General features: G+C 66.6%; 1 protein-coding gene across 5 annotated transcripts in view; it reads left to right on the top strand.

Moving 5' to 3' along the window:
* Nucleotides 1-13,184: 13,184 nt before the first annotated feature.
* Nucleotides 13,185-20,143, top strand: part of ZBTB46 (zinc finger and BTB domain containing 46) — a 52,691-nt gene continuing 45,732 nt past the window's right edge. For 3 of the 5 annotated variants that reach the window (XR_012018870.1, XM_072801782.1, XM_072801785.1), the window contains exon 1: nucleotides 13,185-13,263. The gene's annotated coding sequence lies outside the window, so the exon portion shown is untranslated. Of the gene's footprint in view, nucleotides 13,264-14,070; nucleotides 14,251-14,336; nucleotides 14,726-20,143 lie in introns of those variants that run through there. The other 2 variants (XM_072801783.1, XM_072801784.1) reach the window with 2 other exon arrangements.

Genomic DNA, 20,143 nt, shown 5'->3' with positions numbered 1-20,143 from the left:
CACTGAAAGATTCTCAGCAAGAAGGTTCCAGAAATGACCTCACTTTGTGTTTCAGAGAGGTCAGCGCTTTGTGGAGGAAGGTGGGTGGGAGCAGGTGCGGAGGGCAGCGGGGCAGCGGGGCAGCGAGGGCCGTGGTGCCCGCGGCCTCTGTGGGGTGGGAGCACGCAGTGCACGGCGGGCCCAGGAGGGACACGGTGGGCCAGGAGCACGCGTGCCCGCCGGGCCTGGCTCTGCCGTGGCGCTCGCCTTCCAGCTGGGTTGTCCGAGCCATGAGCAGCGCTGGGGTGGCAACAAGCAGAGGGTGCCTGGGGTGCTCGCGGACGGTGCCGGAGAGGATAGGGCTGCCGATGCTGCCGGTGCTCCTGAGAGAGAACAGAAGCCCCACGCCTGATGAGAAGGAGTGGGGGGGCGGAGTCCCCAGGGGACGGGAGGGCCCTCCTTGCGTGAGGGGCATAGTGGGGTGTCCCAGCCGTGTGGCCACGGAGAGACGACGGTAGACACGGTCACTTGCGAGTGGGCGTGGGTTTCGGTGGCCGCTGGCTGCAAGGTGTGCCCCTGGGGGTGGCTTAGGGCAGGTGTTGGGAGGTGAGGAGGCGGAGGAGGCGTCTGAGGAGGGCCCGGACGTCCCTGCGGCACCTGACATCTCTGAGGAGGGACAAAGGCGACATTTCCAGTCCTCACTGGTGCAGAGGCCACTTCTGTCCCTGCCACGCGACCTGCCATCACCCTGTTGCCCTGGCCCCGCCCTGGCTTCCGCCGCCACCCGCCCGCCCGCGACCGGCGTCCGTGGAGAACAGACCCTGCGAGGGCATGGCCACCAGTCCCAGGCACCGCGCCCACCCCTCGGGAGCCCCCGGTCTGGTGGGGCGGCCTGGAAACACGCCGTAGGACCTGCAGGAGATGAGCGGGGAAGGGCCACAGCCGGGCTCTCAGCTGCGTGCCCACAGGAATGCAACACGCTCCCACAGTCGTCCTCGACCGTAGCGCCCTGACTGTGACGTCCCCGGCGAGAAACGCCCAAAAGGCCATGGGCGGGCGGACGGACGCGCGGGCTGTGGTCCGTCTGTCGGACGGAGGAAGGAGTGAACCCCTCACTCCCACAGGATGAAGCTCAAGCGCGTTGCGCTGATGAGAGGAGGCCCCACGGCCGAGGCCCGGACCATGGAGTTGGGCGACCCCCGAAGAGAAGGAAGTCCAGGGCCAGGAGGCCGACTGACGGCTGGCAGGGCCTGAGGCTCGCGCGGGCGCTGAGAGGTGCGGGGGCCCCTTCGGACGGCGGGGTGTCCTCCGGCGTGCTATCGGGTGGTCCCGTGACTCCCCGTCTGTCAAAGCGCAGCAGGTCGTTCGCTCACGCTCGGCGAGTGTCTGTGTATAAATTAGACCTCGGAAGAGCTCAGCTTTGGAAAAGATGTAAAGACCGTGTGTGTGACACGAAAACATCAGGAGGGGGTGACGGGGACGAGGCTGAGGCGCTGGAAGGGGCTGGCTTCCGGAGGTTGGCTTCTTGGAGGAGGCATCGCTTCTCCTGGGCGGGCCCTGGGGCACAGGGGAGCAGGATCACCTGGTAACTCTCCGCTCCCCATCCCATTCGGTGGGGCGCCCGGGGCTCAGCTGGGTAAGCGTCCAACTCTTGGGTTTGGCTCAGGCTTCGATCCCAGGTCGTGATGCCCCACGTCAGGCTCCACACCCGGCGCTGTGTCCCCTGGAGGTTCTCTCCCTCTCCCTCTGCCCCTCCCCCCCGTGCGCAGTCTGAATTAATAAATCTTTTATTTTTATTTTTTTTAAAGATTTTATTTATTTATTCATGAAAGACAGAGAGAGAGAGAGAGAGGCAGAGACACAGGCAGAGGGAGAAGCAGGCCCCAGGCAGGGAGCCTGATGTGGGACTCGATCCCGGTATGATCCAGGATCATACCCTGGGCCAAAGGCAGACACTAAACTGCTGAGCCACCCAGGGATTCCCCTGAATTAATAAATTAAAAAAAAAATCCCATTTGGTGATTTTAACTCTTAAGTAAAAAGAGGCAAATCCAGACTCAAGTTGTGAGTTGAGATAATTCACCTTTTTTTAAAAGATTTATTTATTTATTTATTTGTGATAGAGAGAGAGAAGCAGGCTCCATGCCGGGAGCCCGATGCGGGACTCGATCCCGGGACTCCAGGATCACGCCCTGGGCCAAAGGCAGGTGCCAAACCACTGAGCCACCCAGGGATCCCTGAGATAATTCTCTTTTATAGGCTGTTTTTGTTTTTTATGATTTTTAAAAGATTTTTATGTATTTATTCATGAGAGACACAGAGAGAGAGAGAGAGAGGCAGAGACCCAGGCCGAGGGAGAAGCAGGCTCCATGCAGGGAGCCCGACGCAGGACTCCATCCTGGGACCCGGGGTCACGTCCTGAGCCAAAGGCAGACGCTCAACCCCAAGGTGCCCTATAGGCTGTTTTTAGATGAGAATCGTTTCCTGCTCGGGTCACTGGAATAGTCTGGCCAAAGCTGCCTGGAATGTCCAGCAGGCACTCGCGTTGGGCATGGGGGGCATGAGACTGAAGCCAGGAGACTGGTGTGGAAGGGCCGGTGAGGCCCCCGGGGCTCCCCGCCAAGTGGGGGTGTCCTGGTCTGGATTCACCACTGGCCAGTAGACCGGGCCCAGACTGTCCTGGCAGCTGGGACGTGTCCTCCAGCACCTCCTGGGACCCTCGTCTCCCAGACCAGTGAGCAAACCGTCAGCCGGTCTCAGCTCGGGGTGCCAGCTCAGAGAAGGCCGGGCTGGGCTGCTGCCCCCAGAGGAGCGGGTGTGTGAGAGCAAGGGGTCCCCATGGCCTTCACCATGGCCGAACCGTCCCTGGGGCTGCTGTCCTGGCAGGGGAGGGCCTCTCCGCTAGGGCACTGGGCCCCTGGGCAGGAGGTGAAGGCAAGCCTATAAAGGCGGAGTCCCCACATGGCAAGAGGCAGTGACCACCCGGGCCTGCTGGCGTCCCCCGTCATCTGTGGGGTTCCGTGAGGATGGATCCTGGGGCGGGCACCACCCTGGGTGGGTATGTGGGCTGTCCTGCATCCTGGCCGGCTGGTGGGGTCTGGGCAAGGGGACTGGGGTGTTCAACTGGCAAAGGCCCTGCTGTTCTCCTTGGAGTCACTGTTTGAAGTAGCTGGGACTGGCTGTCAGGACACTGGCCAATCTTGGAACTGGTGAGCCCAGGACCCAGTGACCTTTTCCCCCTGTGGCCTTGACTGGGGCTGGGAACCTCCGGCCTGGCGTCCTGTGTCCTGCCAAGAGGATGTCCTGTCCTCAGGCCAACTCCCCCGCCCTCCTCCATCCCTCTGGGGCCTCCTGGGGCAGAGGTGGGAGTGTGGGGGTGGAGGGGAGTTGGAAGTCAGCTGGCTGTCCCCCACTGCCCGTCCCTCCCCACCCCCGGCTGTGCTGCAGGGACAGGGGCCCCCAGTCCCGCACCTGGGGTGTTCCCAGCACTTGAGTCCTATTCCCACAGCAAGGGGGGGGGGTCGCTGCTCCAGGAACAAAGGCTAGGAGAGGAGAGGGGGAGCAGGGAGCAGGGAAGAGGAAGGGGAAGGGACTGAGCTGAGACGCTGAGGCCACCTCTCCAGGAGCTGCCTCCCCCAACCCTCTCCCGGGTTTCCTGCCCTGAGCCTGTGTGTGGGCGAGGATGTGAGCGAAGGAGGGTGTGAACCAGCTCAGCTCCAGCTCCTGCCACAAGCCTGCCCTCATCACGGGGAAAGGAGGCCCGGGGGGGTGGGGGGGTGGGGGGGGGTGGATATCAGGTGGAAAGATACAGGAGGCTCCAGGAGCTCAGCCCCAGTGGGCTGCAGGGAGATGGGGGAGCTGCCCTGGGAGCAGGGCCGAGCGGGGTGGCCGCTGACCGCCGGGCCCTCCTGGCCGTGCACGTGTGGCTGTGCCCCGAGGGCCCTCCCTGCACCCCCGGCTGGTGGTCGCTGGGCACCTGTGCTCGGGTCCCCTGGCCTTTGTGTGCGTCTCCAGGTGGGTTGGGTTTCTGGGGAGAGTTCGGGGGAATCGTGCCCACATGCGCCCTGGGTCCCTGGGCGTCTTGTCCCGTACATTTGTGAGCAGGTCCCTGAGCCCTGCGTGTGTGTACACGATGTGCTCCTGCGTGTGAAGCGGCGTCCCGGCCTGTGTCTGAATGCGGCCCCGTGGACACCGTGTCTGTGGACCTGGGGAGGGCGGGGGGCAGGAAGGCAGCTGTTGGGCTCCCTCCTGCCCCCCCACTACCCGACAGGGGGCTCGGTCCACCCTCCCAGAGGCGGCTCAGCGAGTTAAAAATAGCCCCAGGGCCTCTGGAAGCGGAAGGGGTAGAGGCACCCCTGGCCCAGCAGGCAGCGGGCGGGCCCAGGTTGCAGCAGCATTCCAAGGCCAGCTGGTCAGGCGCCAGCAGGGTGGGCCGCACATCCGCAGGAGGACCCGCACCCGGCGGCCCCTTGGGAAGGGCAGAGCTGGCTCCCCGTCCCCGGGGGGGAAGTGCCCCCGAGGTGCCCCCGGGGGCTGCCCTCAGCCGTCTTCTCTGCTCCCTCTGTGGAGGGTCCCTGGAGGCCCAGAGGGAACCCAGGACAGGGTCCCCCGGGGAGAGGGGCAGCAGAGAGCTTGGGGGGTTTGTATGACCTTTTATTGAAGTGTCACATCCACACAGAAAAGTGCACATACTTTGAAGTGTGCGGCTGAATAAATTATCGTAACCCGAGCGCATCTTGTCGCCAGCTCCCAAACCAGGAAAACAGGCCATTGCCAGCCCCGGGGGGCCCAAAGGCCACCCCCCGCGATCGTGTTGGCTCCGCGGTCCCACCGGTGCCGTGGACACCCCTCACTCCGCTCTCGAGGACGCTGGGGTGGTGCCGCGGCCGTGCCTGGGATCCAGGGTGGCTGCTTCTTGTGGCTGGTCCGGATCCCACGCTGGGACAGGCCGTATTTTAGTCACCTACTCGATGGCTCGGGGGCGTTTGGGTTTTTCCAGTTTGGAGTGTTACCAACAGGATGGCTTTGAACATCCTGGCACATGGTTTTTGGTGAACCCAAGGTACGGATGTTCACTGGGCACCCCCGGGAGTGGACGTGTACCTTGAACTGGCCACGGGGCCCTCTGGGGACTATGGGGGCGCTACGGACACTCCCCTAGGAATGCTAGAAAGTGCTCAGGATTTCAGGGAGGACTGCTCCCGCCCCACCCTCGGTTCCGAGCCTCCAGCGCTGGCCTCTGCAGCCTTCAGGGTCTGTGTGTCCTCCGCCAGGCCAGGTCTTGGGCGAGGGCCCCCGGGGAGAAGCTGTCCTCCCCCCGGGAGGGATGGGCAGCGCCGGTGCGCCCTCCGCAGCCAGGCACGCCCAGAGGAGGCGCTCCATCCTGGAGGCCCACCCTTCCTTCCTCAGGAAAACCTGTGGTCTGATAAGGCCTCCAGTCTCTGGTTTTCAAAACCACCCCGGCACTAGGACCCCCCAGGGGAGGGGGACAGAGCCCCAGGCAGCCCGCGGCGGCTGGGGTGGGACTGGTTCCGGGCACTGTGCAAGCACCGGGCAGGTCCTGGTTGCCCGCTCTGGGGGCTGGGAGCCCGGGAGGGACAGGTGGCCGCCCCCAGGGGGCCTCCCCCGGCCTCGGCCAAGGCGCCAGGCCCTCTGCGGCCCGGCAGCCCGGGCTTCCTCTGATGCTCCCTGAGCCTGTGGGGGGCAGGCCGGGCCCCGAGGGGACACCCCGCGGCAGCCCAGGCAAGCCCCTTTCTTCTGACACGACCGTCCCCCAGGTCTACGACCCTCGTGGTGGCGTCCCAGGACGACTCGAGGCCGAGCCCAGCGGGGAGGGCGCCGCCGGCTCTCCCGGGACTGAGCCTGCAGCCGAGAGCCCAGAGCCCGGGAGCCCGGCCCTGCCCCCTGCCCGTGCCCACTGCTCGCTGGCAGACTCCCGTGTGATGGGGCTGCCAAGCTAGATGGCGCCTCCCAGGGCTGCTTCGGGGGCCCTGCCGTGGGGGGGCCGCTCGCTGCACAGTGAGCTCAGGGAAGTAAGCCGCCTGCCCCGAGCCGCACAGCTGCGCTGGTCCCCATTCCGGCCGCGCCGGCCCCCGAGCCCGAAGGGGCCAGCACAGCCCTGCCCTCGGGAGCCCGGGCAGGGTGAAGGCCAGACACACAGCGAGGGCAGACAGCGGCCAGGGGCAGGGCCCTGCGGGCTCCTCCAGCCGAGGGAGAGGGCAGGGAGCAGCGGCACTGGGCGGGCGGGAGGACGTGGCCTGGCACCCGCGGGTGGGCGGTGGGCGGTGGGAGTGCGAGCAGGGGGCGCAGAGGCAGAGAGCGGGCGTGGGCGCTGGCTCCGTTAGTGCCTCAGCCGAGCAGGGTGTGTGGGCACGGGATCCACGTGTCATGAGACCAGCTGCAGGTACAGCTTGCAGGGTGCGTGGTGAGGGGGGCGGGCTGAGGCTGGCGAGCAGGCTGGCGGGCAGGGACAGAGGCCGCGGCCCGCGGGGGGCGGGGGGAATTCTATTTCAGGGTTCCCTCCCCCCAGGCTGTGCGGCCCTGGAGGCTGACCTGCGTGGGGCCTCGCCAGCAGCCTGCATCCCCAGCGAGGGCTGTGCCGTGGGCCCGAGGCCTGGCGTCCCAACCGTCCACGGGGAGGGGGGGTGGCGAGAGGCACCCAGGATGGGCTCGCAGGTCTGAGGGGGAGGCGGGCAGCAGAGGGGAGCCCTGGACCAAGTGCGGTCTGCACCGGGGGGCCTGGGAGTTGCCCAGGCACTGGAGGAAGGGGCTCTGCACTGGGCCCATCCAGGTGGCACCCGAAGCCCCCCGGGAGCAAGAGGGAGGACCGCCCACGGCCCCTCCTGACCCCGGTGGCACTGGGGTGGGGGCGCTGTGCCCCGGTGACTCCCGGGAGGGGTTGCCCCTTTGTCACAGGGGCCAAGCTTGCTCCGCCGCCCTGGAGGCTGCCCTCCCAGTGTCGAACTGTGGCCGGGGGCCCATCTGCTCAAACCGAGCCAGGACCACCTGGATGGCGCCCACTCCCAAGCACCGCCTGGCTTCCTGTCCCCTAACCGGCAGCCACCCCCTGCTGCCAAGTCGAGAGGCATCTCCTCCATGGGCCGCGCCCAGGGTCCTCAGCTCTACGTCCTCAGAATCTCTCTGAATCGTTATTAGACCAAGGCTGTCCTGTTCAAAAGTCTTGAGTGGCACGCTGTAGCTTGTGGAAAGCCTTAGAAGCCGCAGCCCAGTGGAGCCCGGCAGGCCTCCATGGCTCCCTCCCCCAGGAGCACCTGCGGGCGCGGCACCGACGACCACGGGTCCCTGACTTCCACCCACGGCCTCTTGTCCTCATTCTGGAGGCTCAGGCCGGACCGTGTCCTGCTCAGTGTCCAGAACTGGGCCTGACTCACAAGCGCGTCCGCTGAGTCGGGAGCCACGGGAGCGGAAGCCGACCAAAGCACACAGAGCAGCCGCTCGGACGCTCTTGCACACTCTCCACTTCCCAAGGTCCACACGCCCACACGCGGGCGCACACGAGGCCGGGTCACAGGCGTACACCTGGACCCCAAGGACACACATGCATGAGCACAACCCCCGGAAGTGCACACAAATACGTGGACAAACACAGGGGTTCATGACACTGTCACCAGGAAATTAGCCCTGGATGCTCGCGAGAGGGGGACACTTGGAGAGGGGGATGCTCAGGACAGGGGGACGCTCAGCAGAGGTGGCAAGATGAATCTCGTTCAGACTCCCACGGTGGGGGAGACACAGGTGCGAGCTGCCGCAACCTCAGCTGAGACAATGATGACCGAGGTTTTCATTTTTTAATTAATTAATTACTTAATTTATTAATTTATTTTAAATTTTTAAAATTTGAGAGAAAAGAGAGCGTGGGAGCAGGGGGAGGGACAGAGGCAGAGAGTCCTAAGCGGAGGCCACCTTGTGCCCTGAGATGCTGGAGTCGTGACCAAGAGTCAGAGGCTCACTGCCCGGCTCCCTCCAGAACCCCGAGTTTCATCGGCTCTCTGGACTACAGCTGCCCTGGCCCGGGGGGGCATCCATACACCCCATGGACAGGAGGAGGAGTGAGGTCAAGGCAGCAGGTGCCACTGGGCGGGGTCGGGGCCTCTCCATGCCCACCGAGGGGCCTTGGGAGGATGCTCGTCCAGCGGAGGAGAGGTGCCTGTGCCTCGTCCAGGGGGGACACGGCCCTTCATCCGTGGGGCTCGGGGCCACAGCACCTGTTTCCTCTGCCCGCTGCCTCCCAGGAGGCCCGGGCCGCCCTGGTACTGCTGCCCTCCGGGGAGACTCCCGGCACAGGGCGGGTGCTTGGGAGGGGGGCTCTGTCTCGTCCTTTTCTCCTAGGACAGGCCAGGGCGGGCCACGGTGACGTGGCCCCCGCGTCCCCCGCAGGGCGGCGGCCTGGCAGCTCCCGGAGGGGCCACCGGGGAGAGCCCGCGGTGTCCTGCACCCTCGGCGGCTATCTGCAGATCGCGGCCTCTGCAACGTGAGCCTCGGCGGCTGCAGCCCTAAGAAGCAGCTGGCTCCTCCGTCGGAGACCGAGGCCCCGGCCCCGCACCCCGCTCCGGCGCGGACTGGCCGGATCCCCGAGGATGGGTTTCCAGGGCCTGCCCGAGATGGAATTACAGCCCAGGCTGCACCTGCAGCACGGAGAGCTGCCTCCTGGCCCTGCCACGCAAGGACCCGTGCGGATGGCGTGGTTGCTGCGTGCCCCGCAGGGGGACGCGGGGGCTGTGGAAACCCCACGTGGGGTGCGAGGGTCAGGGGAGCATCTCCAGAGCATAGGATGCCACCGCAGGGACCGCAGCATCAGTACGGAAAAGGAAGAGGGGACAGAGGAGTGAAGGATTGGACCTGGGGGTGGGTGATAAAGGGGCTGGGGCTGGTGCAGGGTGCCCGGCGGGGGGAGGGGGGGCGGGATGGGACACAGTGGGGAGCCCAGACCAGGAACGGGGCCCACCTGGGTCTGCGGAGGCCAGAGGCCCCCCCGACAGAGGCCTGGAGAGCGAGGAGGCTACGTGCCCCTGGCCATTGCCCGGAGGGGCCAGGGCAAGGTCAGAGAGGACCGGGAGGCTCCTTGCAGCCCTTGCAGCTGCCCTGGCCGGGCCCCGCCGCAGTCCCACCCCCGAGCTGGCCTGGCCATGCAGCTGGCAGTGGGGACGGCGCCTCTGCTTGTCTTGCCTCTGACTTCTGCGCCTTTTTCTTCCCACCCTTTCCTCTCCGCTGGGCCCGTGGCCCCCAGATGCCCCTCTAGCTTCCTGCCTCTGCCCCCTGGCACCAGCCCCTCCGGGAGCACAGCAGGTGTGGCCCAGCCCCGGTCCGGAGGGAAGGTCTGGAATGCACAGCCCTGGTGCGGGGCCTGAGGGTGGAGGTGGGAGGGGGCTCAGGAAGGAAGGGTGCTGGCAGTTGGTAGCGGCGTTTTGGAAGGACGGTTGGGGGTGAGCACTTGGAATGGAGATGGGGCGGCAGTTGGCGGTGGCAGCTGGAGTGGCAGTTGGGGCTTGGCAGGGGCGCGGGCCCGAGGACAGTCGGGGTGGGGCAGCCGTGGGGTTGGCAGGTAGCCCCCGGCCCTGAGCGGCTCTGGAGGGTGGTCTCGGGGCGGCCCCACAGGAGAGCGGGGCCAGCTGGCCGCAGACGCGGGCTGAGCCAGGCCCGGGAGTAGGCCTGGGTGGTGCTGGCGGCAGCCTGGAGCAGCTCAGTCCACCCGCGGGACCGGCTGACGCGCGGGGGGCGGGTCCCGCCGAGCCGCCCCAGCACCGCCAGGCCCGCCCTGCCCTCTGCTTGGCTCCCGCGAGCTTCCAGCGGGGGCTTGCGGAGGGCAGGGGCAGCTTCTGGGCAGTTCCCTGGGAGGGGGCAGGACTCCCAGGGCTGTTGCCATGGGGACGCTGGAGCCACATCACTGGTTGGAGAATAAACAGACAAGTTCTCGGACTAGTGACCGCTATGAAGACAGCTCAGAAAGCTCAGCTGGGGGAGGACGGGCTGGGGGGCCGCTGGGGGGTCCCCGGGGCAGGGGCTGCGGCCGTGAGGGCCCTGGGGGGGCGGGGGGAGCCTGGGAAGGAAGACGCCGAAGAATATCTGCTGCGGGTCCTCTCTTCCCCAGCCCCTGCTGGGCTCCCCCTCGGGAGCAAACCTGCGGGAGGCAGGTCCCCGCGCCCCCGGGGCATCAGAGCCCCTGGCGTGGGGCTGGGGCCCTTCCCGAAGCCACAGGGCGAGGTGGGGGGGCAGGCACCGGGCTGCCTGAGCACCGCGCAGGGGGCAGCGCCAGGGCCTCGGGGGAGCCACATGCCTCACCCAGCGGAGCCTGTCCCCGGGGGTGTCCTAGCCCGCACACCTGTGCGCCTGCCCACTTGCCGCACGTCGGCCCCCAGGCCCCGGCCGCCCCGGCTTGCTCCTTCCAGGCCCCAGACTCCTCACGCACACAGCTGGTGGTGGCAGGACGACCGGCACGCGCTGACCGGGGCAGAGCCCTGGTTGCCCCTTTCTCCCCCGTCATGTCCCCCAGCTCCGCCATGGTACGGAGGCACCTTGTGCCCTGCACCCCCTCAGACGCGTACCGGCTGGACGTAGGCCCCAGATGCAGGTGCCCTAGTCCAAGGATGCTGGCGAGGCCGCAGCCTCGGTCCCCTCCTGGCCCCAGAGCCGTCCCCAGGGCAGAGCTGCCCTCACAGAGGCCACCTGCTCCAGACGGTGAAGGACCAGCGGACGGCCAGGTAGCCCATACCTGCGAGGGTGTGCACAGCCTTGGGGCTCAGGTGCAGGGCACATCGCCTGCATGGACAGCAGGAACCCACGAGAGGGAGGACGCCCTGCGGCCCAGGCTGGCATCTGCCTCCTGTAGCCCTTGGATAATGCTGGTCACTGAGGAGTGTGGGGTTCCCGTGTCCCCGCCGAGCACGTGCACCGGGTGGCTCCAGGGAGTCCAGCCGCACGATCTCCCTTTTGCTCCCGGCTCTGTTGAGAGGCTGCAGTTGCTGCTGTTGGTTCTCCTTTCTTTCTTTTTTAAAAAGTAAGGAAAGGGGATCCCTGGGTGGCTCAGCACAGCACTACCTTTGGCCCAGGGTGTGATCCTGGAGTCCCGGGATCGAGTCCCACATCAGGCTCCCTGCATGGAGCCTGCTTCTCCCTCTGCCTGTGTCTCTGCTTCTCTCTCTCTCTCTTTGTGTGTCTCTCATAAATATATGAATAAATAAAATATTTTTTGAAAAAGTAAGGAGGCTTATTTGCTCATAGAACAATAACCATCTGGAAGTACGGTGGACTTCGGGTATGGCTTGATCAGGGGTCTTGGAACTCTACTTGGTGCTGCTTTTTTGGTGTCCTCAGCCTCAGCCTCAGGCTGCTCGCCCTTCTGTCTGTTCTTGGGGCCGAGAGGCTGGGAGTACCAGTCCTCTAGCACCCGCATGGCTGCAGGGGTCACGTAGGGGAACAGGGGAGACAGTGCCAGCGCCCTGGGGACTTATTCCAGGGCTCAGCAAGTCCTTCTATCGAGGCCAAAGGCCCTCGACTGGGATGGGCTCTGGTACTGGTGAGACAGAGGCTTGGTTCTCGTGGGCAGGTCTGCTGAGCAATGACTGAGCACCACTGTGTGCAGAGGGAGGCAGCCTCTGGAGTCCTGCATTCCTGCGTGGATGGCGGGGGTGGCACCTCCGCGAGGCCGTTCCCTGGGGCGCCTGAGGGGACCGACATCTCGGGACAGACGGGCTCTCTCCTCCGCGGGAGGGAAGGGTGGGCGCTAGGGGTCTGGCCCCACGTGCTGGCCGTGTGCCCGGCTCCCTGGGCCCTTTCCCACTAGGCTCAGGGTGCTCCGGGCAGGGGCCTCCCGTGGCCTCGGAGGGGCAGGTGACCCAGTGGGCCCTCGGGGGGCCCGGAGGCAGCCAGGTGAGGGCTTCCTGGGCCTGCGGCTCCCGGAGCTGCATGTGGCCGAGGCCGGGGCCGGCTGGGGGGGCTGGGGAGCGGCGCGGGGGACGGTGTCTGCGCAGCCATCTCCAGGCGCCGGCTGGAGGCGAGGGAGTGTCCGAGCCTTTCATCGCGGCTGCCAGACCGCGGCTCGCCCTTGTTCGCTCGGGGAGACTTCCCCCGCCGCAGCCCCGTGAATGGCTCCTCACACGGCGGGCAGGCATCCGTGGGGCCGCCCCCGCCCCCGCCCCCGAGGAATTCCGCGGCGCTGGGCCGGGGAGGCAGGGCGCGAGGCTCGCCATTGGACGGGGCCGGCGCTCGGCTCCCCGCGCCCTCCGGCCCGGCTGGGGGGGGCGGCCTTTGCCCCACGGGGCGCCGGGGATGTGCGGCCGCGCTCCCGACCCCAGCCCGGCCCGAGCGCGGCGAGGGGGGCGCAGGATCGGGCGGGAGGACCCCGCGCTCCCGCGTGCCCAGGTCAGGGCCCGGGGCGGGGCGGCCTGAGCCCGGGCGCCCCGGGGGCCCCGACGGTGCCGGCGCGCAGCCCCCGCCCCCCGCCCCCCGCGCCCCGCGCCCCGCCGAGCAGGTGGGGAGCCCGGAACTTTGGAGACGCGCGCGGCGGGACCGCGCACCGGGCCGTGGGGACGACCTGGGGCCCCGGGACCCGCGCGCCCCCGACGAGCGGGCGCGTGGGCATCGCCGGGGCGCGCGGCCCGGGAAGGAGCCGGTGCGCCCCCGCCCTCCCCCGCCCTCCCGCGGCCTCCCGCGGCCTCCCTCGCCCTCCGTCGCCCGGGCCGGGGGAAGGGGGCGGCCCCGTGCCCGCAGCGCCCCGCCCCGCCCGCCCGCGCCCCGCGCCCCGCGCCGAGCCCCGCGCCCCGCGCCCCGCGCCGCCCCGCCGCGCCCAGGGGAGGGGGCTTCCCACAATGCCCAGCGAGCCGCGCCCGCACTTGCGCCGTCCGGCCGCCCGCGGGGCAGCGACCCCCGCCCCCCCCGACGCCGCGCCGGGGCCCGCGGGGGGCGGCAGGGGCGGGGCGGGCGGGCGGCCGGCGGGGGCGGGGCCGGGGCGGCGGCCGCGGCCGGGGCGCCGCGCGGGCCAATCAGCGGCGGCCGGGCGCGCGCCGGGGGGCGGGGTCAGGGTCCGCGGGCGGGGCGCGCGCGGGCGGCGGGGGCCGCGGGGTTGGAGCGGGCGCGGGGGCGCGCGCCGGCCTGACGGACGGACGGCCGGACAGACGGCGCAGCAGCCGAGGCGAGCGCGCAGCTCGGACCCGCCCGGACGCGGCGCTCCCGGCGGCGGCGGCGGCGATCCCCCGCGCGGGTCCGGGGCCGCGGCGCCCGCCCTCGCCCGCCCTCGCCCGCCCTCGCCCGCGCCCCATGGGGTCACAGGTAAGCGGCGCCGGCTCATTGTCCGCGCGGCCGGGCCGGCGCATCGCCGCGGGGCCGCCCGGGCCGCCCGCTCGGGGCCGCTCGCTCCGGCCGGGCCGCGCCCCCGCCCCCGCCCCGCGCCCCCCGCGCCCGCCGCGCCCGCCGCGCCGCGCCGCGCCCCGCCCCGCCCCGCGGGGGCGCCCTCCCGGCGGCGGTCGGCGCGGCCCGGCGGCGGCTCGGGGGCGGCGGGGGCCCGTGCGCGGCGCCAAGCGGCTCGGAGCCGGGGCGGCCCGGGGCGGGGCGGGGGCGGCGCGGGGTCCCCGCGGGGCTGCGCGCGGAGGCGGCGGGGTGCCCGGCGCCCCTCGCCCCGCGCCCCGCGCCCCGCGCCCCGCGCCCCTCTCCGCGCGCCCCTCTCCGCCGCGGCCCCCCGCCGTCACCTCCGGGGGGAATTCTCTCCGGCCGTAATTTCTGCTGCGTCAACGCCCGGCCCGGGAGGCGGCCCCGGGGCGAGCCCGCGCCCCCCGCCCGCGCGCCCCGCGCCCCCCGCCCGCGCGCCCCGCCGCGCCCGACCCGCCCGCGCCGAGTTTGCCAAGAGTCGGACCCGCGGGCGGGGGCGCGGCGGGGCGCGGCGGGGCGCGGGGTCATTGTCTCGGCGGACGCGGGCGCCGGCCTCGTCCCCGTCGTCCCCGCGGGAGCCTCGGGGGCGCCGCGGCCTCGGGGCGGGCGGGCGGACGGGGCGCGCGGGGCGGCCCGGGGCGCGGGGGGAGCGGGTCCGCCGCCAGCCGCGTCTTTGTTTCTCCGTAAATAGACATGTCAGTTCCGCAGGGGAGCACGAGCCGCTTCTGACAACTCAATCCGGCGGCGAATGGGGAGCCCTGCGCGCAGGAGGAGGGCTGCGGCCACCCGGGCCCGGCCCCGCCGACAGATGCGCCGTTCGCGGGGCTGAGCCGGCCGCGCACAATAGGGCCGCGCCAGGACCCGGGCCCAGACCCAGCGCGGCGACCCCAGGTACCCCCGACACCGAGGACAGACAGACAAAAGAAAGTTTCACTGAGATCCTCTGCGAATTCGCCCGCGCTCTCCGCGCTGCGGTGCCGGCGACAGGATCGCCATCAGCATTGTTTCAAGAAATGCTAATGAGCCAGCGCAGGGGGGGGAGGTCTTTTTGCAAACTGCGAGGCGCGCGGACACCTGTGCACGGAGCGCCCGCGCGCGTTTTTAAGGGTGCCGCCTGCAGAATCTTTCATTTTGGGTTTTATCGTCAAAGCGAACTTTCCGAGCGGGTGACAGACTTGTGGATCCGCTCCGTGGCCGCCCCGCGCGCCGCCTGTGCGAGGCTGTTTGCACCCTGCGGGAGCGGCTCATGCCTCGCTCCCCGAAGGGAAATGTAGAGAAGGGGCTTTCCGCAAGGAGAGTGAAGGAAACCGAAGCGTCTCGCCATCCTCGAGTTGTTCCCCTCGGCGTGTTTCGTGATAGTGTTCAGGTATTTTGAGCTGAAAACTTTGGGACGCCTCGGCATTCCAGCAGGGAGGAAGTGAGTGGTAGGCGTGGCGAGGCGAGGGCGTCACACCGCAGCCCTGGGTCCCCTCTGCCGCAGGCCTCATCTCCGTGTCCTTCGCTGGGGGGCGGGGGCTGTTGTGCGTTTTCTTTAGGGGGTGATGGTCGAAGGCACTCCCTTGAGGCTGTTCAGACGCCCCCAAACGCAGCCTTTCCTGGAGGCCAGCCTTGGAACAACACTTAAATAAGCCTCTCGTTGACATCATCCTGGGTGTAAGAGTGTCGTTCTGATGAGAGAATTCCTGCCGAGGGGCCGAGGGTGGGCTGTGTTCTGTTCAACAACGCGTCGTTCCTGTGCTCCGGGCACCCCCCCCCCCACCCCGCCGCACACCCACCTTCGGGTGCTCAGGACCGGCCGACTGTCGCCCACGGGGCAGCCACCCTGGCTGATGCACTTGGTCACATCAGGCCCGGGGGTCCCCCGCCCCCGTGGCACCTGCGGCCCTCCCTCACACGCCGGCAGAAGGCGTGAGGCGGACTCCTGGAAAGGCAAGACCACCTCGGGATGGGCGGACCCCCGCAAGCCTGAAGTCCCGCCGCCGTCAGACGGGGTGTTGTTTACCAACACGTTACACAAAATTAAGTTTTTAGCAGAATGAACTTTCCAACGTTGTCCTTATGTGGGGCTTTTCAAATTAAGCGAAATTGGGCCACTCTGTCCCTGTGGTCTGTGTTTCTGGGACAGCTGTACAGCACTCCTGCTTTGTTCTCTATCAGAGGTCTTAGACCAGCCTCTGAGCGCCAAGGAGACCCATTTAGTGCTCGGTGTTTAGGAGCGCCACAGCCCAGGAACCTGAGCTAATTCCTCACTTTCCCATATGTCATGTGCCCAGGTGCCTTCTTGGCTGCTGGGTTAAAGCGAGGAGAGAGTTCTAGAAGCCAGTGCTGCTGCCCGCCCGCCCTCACGCCTGTGTCCCAGCACCTGCCACGGCACTGCCCGGTTCTGGGGGCTTCACATTGCCCCCGACTCACGTTCTCGTAAACGTGCGGGCTCCTTCTTCTTCTGACCTAACGTATTTTACCTTCACGTCTGTTGAGTGATGGCAAATGGTCAAGAATTCCCGTGTCTGCCCCTCCCCTCAAAAAAGAGATCCTCCCAGTTTGTTTTAATGGCCTCCCTGCTAAGAAGTGGATGATTAAAAATCTCTATTGAGGCCACAGGCTGATCTAAGTGTTTGAGACCCTGCCTCGTCCCGATCATGGTTCGCACGTCCCCGGCCCGCAGCTGCGGCTGTGGCACGGCCGGCGTGGCTGTGGTCTCACGCCGTGAGCTCGGCACAGGTTTTCCACCTTTTCTGTCGTTCCAGCCTAAATACTTTGTGTAGCTTATCTGTGCACACGCAGGCTTTGTGTCCCGGCCTGCTGGTGATGGCACAACGCGACCCGTGATGTTATTTATCAATGAAAAAGTCATGGAAAAGAGAAAAAAACCTTTCTCGACAAATAAGTTGTGCGTTGAAGGATAAAAGGAGCTAGGCTGGCCAACTCTGACACAGAGTTTTCTGCTCAGTTTCTTTCTTTTTTTTAAAGATTTTATTTTTATTTATTCACGAGAGGCACAGAGAGAGAGAGAGACAGAGAGACGGGCAGGGGGAGAAGCAGGCTCCCTGTGGGGAGCCCGATGCGGGACTCGATCCCGGGACCCCGGGGTCACAACCTGGGCCAGAGGCAGATGCCCGACCACTGAGCCACCCAGGTGCCCCTTTTCCTCATTTTTTTCTCAGTAATGCTATTGAGTCATATTCAGGTTGAAAAGTTATTAAATATTTTTAACATAATTTGGATTCAAAAACCGCTAACGTAGGTATTTTAGAATAAAAATTGAGAAATAACATTCACGTATCTTTCAACAGCATTTATAGAGATTTTGTGTCTCAACCGGAGTTTCTGAGCCACGTTAGAGGGACGTTCCCGGGGTTCTCATTCCTAGGGACCCTGGGCATTGCCGAGGACCTGGGCCAGGCTGGGGGCGGCATTTCTGCAGGGCTTGGTGATCTGTTGGGACAAGTCGAGCATCCCTCAGACACAGGACCAGTAATGGGACCCAGTGTAGGTGACAGATGCTAGTGAAACAGCCCCAGAGCCTGGAGGGGGGACAGCGTGCAGACCACCTGGTGGGGAAGGGGGCGTCTGAATCCCAAAGGCTGCGGAGGGAGAGGGGATCCGCACAGACTCCTTCCCACCCCGTGGGGCGCTGACCCCGGGTCCAGTATTGTGGGGCACACTCTGTCGGGAGCTCTGCTGTGCCGGGAGGACGGCTGGCGAGAGGGTGGGACTGCAGGGCCAGGCGCTGCTGGGGGTGACGGGCAGGGAGAGCAGTCGCGGATCCCGCCTCCCACGGGGCACGCTGGCCACTCGGTCTTTTTGAAAAGGTGCGGCGAGGTGGCCCCTTGCCCCTCGCAGCGTGCGTGCCCCTTCCTCGGTGAGGTCAGCAGTTGGGGTTCCCATTTGCCAAGGAGAGTACGAAGACCCACGTGTGTGGGAATAATCACCTTTCTAAACCGCCTTGTTTATAGAGAATTTGGACGGCACGTGCGTGGGTGAGAGCTCCTTCCTCTCCGAGCCGTGCCCCCGTCTCACCTGCCGCGGAGCCTGCCCTTCACCGGTGCAGGTGCATCCGACGTCCCGCCTCGTCCTCTTTGTAGGAAGGAAGGAGGCCTTTAGGACCCTCCGCGCCGAGAGCCGCCTCCGTGGAAGGTGGGTGGGTGCCACGGCTGCGGGGCTTTGGGCGCGTCGTCGCCTTGTCCGCCCGTGTGTGGTGGCCGCGCGGCCGGGCGGTCTGCCTGAGGCCCTCTGTCCATGCTCTGAGCGTCCGCAGTGGCGGAGGTCGTGCTTTCTGGGGCGACGAGGGGCCGGTGCGGACGTGGGCTCTCAGAACCACGCTCACGTGATGCGCTGAGCGGCCCGCCTGGCAGAGGCACAGCCTGTCACGGAGCAGCTGGCGCGCCAGCCCCCGGAGCCGTCCTTGCGGAGCGGGAAGGCCCCGCGGGGGCTGGGCGGTGGGGGGTGGCGAGTGGGGGCCAGAGCCGCGCCAGGACCCCACGCGGGTGGCCCTGCAGAAGCAGGAGGAAGAGGAAGATGAGAGCCTTGGGGCGCGTGTGGTTTTAGGTGGTGCCGTGGCCGCTGGACCGTGGTCTGTGGTCTTCTCTTGGCGTGGCCCTATTTGAATCTTAAAATGGTTTATTTTCTTTTCTTATCCGGTTGCATTTAAGGTAGCGGAGCTTCTGAGCAGCAGCACCGTCTCAGGAGGCTCGGAGTGGGCTCGGGACCCTTTCGGAGCAGAAGTGGCCGGCTCGCGTTAGCGGGGGACGTGCTCCCCGCGGAGGGCAGCCGACTGCCCAGGTGCTCTGCGGACCCGCTGCAGGCCTGGCGGTGCCCGTGGGCCGGTCAGATGCTCACGTGCCAAGTGGGTCCGGTGCTGGGCCCGCCGCTGTGCCGTCACGGCCTGTGGGGCGCCCTCGCTCGTGGTTCCCCGTGTGTGCGGGGTCCGTGTCCCCAACAGCAGCGGGGACTGCACGTCAGGTGCGCCTGTGGGTCGCGCAGCGGAGCCCTGCCGGTGGGTCACAGGGCCGGCCCGGGCCTTATGGCCTGAAGGCCTCGTGCTCCTCCTGCTGGGCCCGCGGGCTCCATGGCTGCGTGGGCGGCTGTCGGCGGGAGCTTCCCAGCCTGGGTGCCGGGCCCCGCGGGCGGGGGGTGGGCTTGCTGCGGGACGGGCACACTCGGAACCGCTGCCCGGGGCCTGCGCTCAGCTGTGACCCCGCCCTCCGGGCCGCCGCCGCTGCTGGAAGTGCCTTGATTTACTCCGTTTCAGTGTCTGGGTCCTGCCCAGTCCGCACTTCCTCCACCTACTTCTCAGGCGTCACAGGTGGGGGATGGGGGGGGTCTCCTGCACGAAGCCCTTAAGTGAGAGCAGGTCGTGGGTGGACACTGTCGCAGACCCGGTCCTCGCAGCCGGTGAGCACTGGGGCCGCCTGCAGAACCTCCTTACGTTCTGACGTTTTTAGTGACGATGCAAAGGTGCCTGACCTGTGATTTTTTTTTTTTTTTGTAAGATTTTATTTATTCATGAGATAGAGGCAGAGACACAGGCAGAGAGAGAAGCAGGCTTCTGCGGGGACCGTGATGCAGGACTCGATCCTGGGACCCTGGGGTCATGACCTGAGCTGAAGGCAGGCGCTCAACCCCTGAGCCCCCCGGGACCCCTATCCTGTGATTTGAAGTGACTCTGACTGGCTGTGTGAGCAGCTGTAATTCCTTATATCTGAAGACAAACTAAAGGACGTTTGTTTTTTAAATGACATTTATTTGTTTGCTTATTTATTTATTTGAGAGAGAGACAGAGATCGGAGTGGGGTCGGGGGCAGAGGCTGGGGGCGTCTCCAGCACAGCCTCCTCGCCCCACCGAGCGCAGAGCTGGACAGTCGCCCCGTCTCACCGCCCCGGGGTCGTGGCCTCCGCTGAAGTCCAGAGTCAGCCCCGAACCCACTGAGCCGGGACCCTGGGCACCGGGGGGGCGGGGGCACCAGGAGGCTCCGGGACGAAAGCTGACGCTGGCACCCCGAGTGAGGGGAGCATCTTCGGGCCCTTTCACCAAGGGCGCTCTTGTCAGCCGTGCGGGGCCCCTGCTGGTCTCGGGTCGCCTTCGTCTTTGCTGTTGCTGATCCTTGCACCTGTGCACGGGGACGCGGTGGCCGCCTTCACCTGTGCTGATACACAAACAGGTTTCTTTATCTTTTTTTTAAAGATTTCATTTATTCATTTATTTATGAAAGAGAGAGAGAGAGGCAGAGACACAGGCAGAGGGAGAAGCAGGATCCACGTAGGGAGCCCGATATGAGACTCGATCCCGGGTCCCCAGGATCACACCCCGGGCCAAAGGTGGTGCTAAACCGCTGAGCCCCCCGGGCTGCCCAACAAACGGGTTTCTATAATTTTTTGTTGCTTTTACTTCACTTCGTGTGCAGATTTCCCCCCTTTGACCAGAGAGTATCGCGAAGGACTTTCCAGAGCTCCTAGTAGGCTGCGTCCACGCGGACGGGACCCGCTCGTCGGCCGCCGACCCACCGGGAGGCTGAACAAAGTGGTTTTTAATATTGGGCGAGCTTGACTCTCGTTTCCTCTTACGTTGGGGGAACGAGGCCGGAACAAGGAGTTTAAAGGTGACGGTGTCTTTGGACGTCCCTTTGGGTTCAGTTGGTTTAACGCGGGGCGCCCGGCTGGCTCAGTTTGAAGAGCGTTCCACTCTGCATCTTGGGGTTGTGAGTTCGAGCACCGCGTCGGGTGTAGGGACTACTCAAATACATAAATAAGTGAACTTTAAAAAATTTAAGGAAAGAGAGAGAGA

Source organism: Canis lupus, chromosome 26 (genome assembly GCF_048164855.1).
Source record: "Canis lupus baileyi chromosome 26, mCanLup2.hap1, whole genome shotgun sequence".
Lineage (NCBI taxonomy): Eukaryota > Metazoa > Chordata > Mammalia > Carnivora > Canidae > Canis > Canis lupus.
Note: the sequence above shows the minus strand (reverse complement) of the source record. Positions and strands in the feature narration are given on the sequence as shown.